A 1115-nucleotide genomic window follows, 5' to 3' on the forward strand; every position below is an offset into this window, starting at 1 on the left:
AAAAAAAAAAAAAAAAAAGACAGTAAGATCTGGCTCTGACTCCACCTACCCCACCAGTCCCTCACAAATCCCTATGTTCTTCCTTTGAAAAGCCTTCTGCTCTGCTTCTTTCCTTTTCGGTCCCACCATTACCTTAGTAAATCAGATACTGCAACTAAGATAACGCATAGCATACAAACAAGGGGGGGCCCTGCTACTAACATTTACCACCCTCCAGTCTCTCCTGCCCTCCCCCAAGAAAGCATGCTCTTCCCCTATACAAAATGCTTCCACACTTCCATGCTTCTACTAGAACCCGGCTCCAAGTCACCCTTACAGCCTTATCTCTCCCAATATTCCCTAACGTACCCTCAACTCCAGCCAAAATCAATGATCAGAATTCCCCAAATATGACCTATGCCCTCTAACTGGAAAATTATTCCCTCTATCTGAAAGGTGCTTCCCAAACCTTGCTGAGGAACAGAATCACCAGGGGAATGTTTTAAAAATAGGGCCCCACTTTAGTAATTCTGATTTCACAGGACTACGGTAGGACTCATGAGGAAGTGAATGGTTTAATTTATGGTTTTCCTTGGTTCTTTGTAGTCAAGAATCAGGTCCTAGCCAGGTGTGATGGCTCACGCCTGTCATCCCAGCACTTTGGGAGGCTGAGGCAAGAGGATTACCTGAGCTCAGGGGTTCAAGACCAGCCTGAGCAACATGGCGAGACCTCATCTCTACAATAAATAAATTTTTAAAAAATCAACAGGGCATGGTGGCACATGCTACTTGGAAGGCTGAGGCAGAAGGATCACCTGAGCCCAGCATTTCAAGGCTAGAGTGGCCATGAATGTGCCATTGCACTCCAGCCTGGGCAACAGAGTGAGACTCCGACTCAAAATAAATAAATACATAAAAATTAAGTCTTGTTCCCAGCATTCCCACTTCCTTCTGCAAGCCAAGTCCTAAGACTAAGTGGGCAGCCAGTATTTGAAAGACGGTGTGAGCTGGGCTCGGTGGCTCAGCCTCTAATCCCGTGCCTTTGGGAGGCTGAAGTGAGCGGATTGGCTGAGCCCGCGGGTTCGAGACCCACCTGGGCAACTTGGTGAGACCTCATCTCTACAATAAAATCAAAA

General features: G+C 46.8%; 1 protein-coding gene across 1 annotated transcript in view; it reads right to left on the minus strand.

Moving 5' to 3' along the window:
* The window catches only part of KHNYN (KH and NYN domain containing), a 7107-nt gene that overhangs the window by 1911 nt on the left and 4081 nt on the right, over positions 1-1115 (minus strand). The window lies entirely within an intron of this gene.

Source organism: Carlito syrichta, unplaced genomic scaffold (assembly GCF_000164805.1).
Source record: "Carlito syrichta isolate Samal-C Ts95f unplaced genomic scaffold, Tarsius_syrichta-2.0.1 Scaffold312194, whole genome shotgun sequence".
Taxonomy (NCBI): Eukaryota; Metazoa; Chordata; class Mammalia; order Primates; family Tarsiidae; genus Carlito; species Carlito syrichta.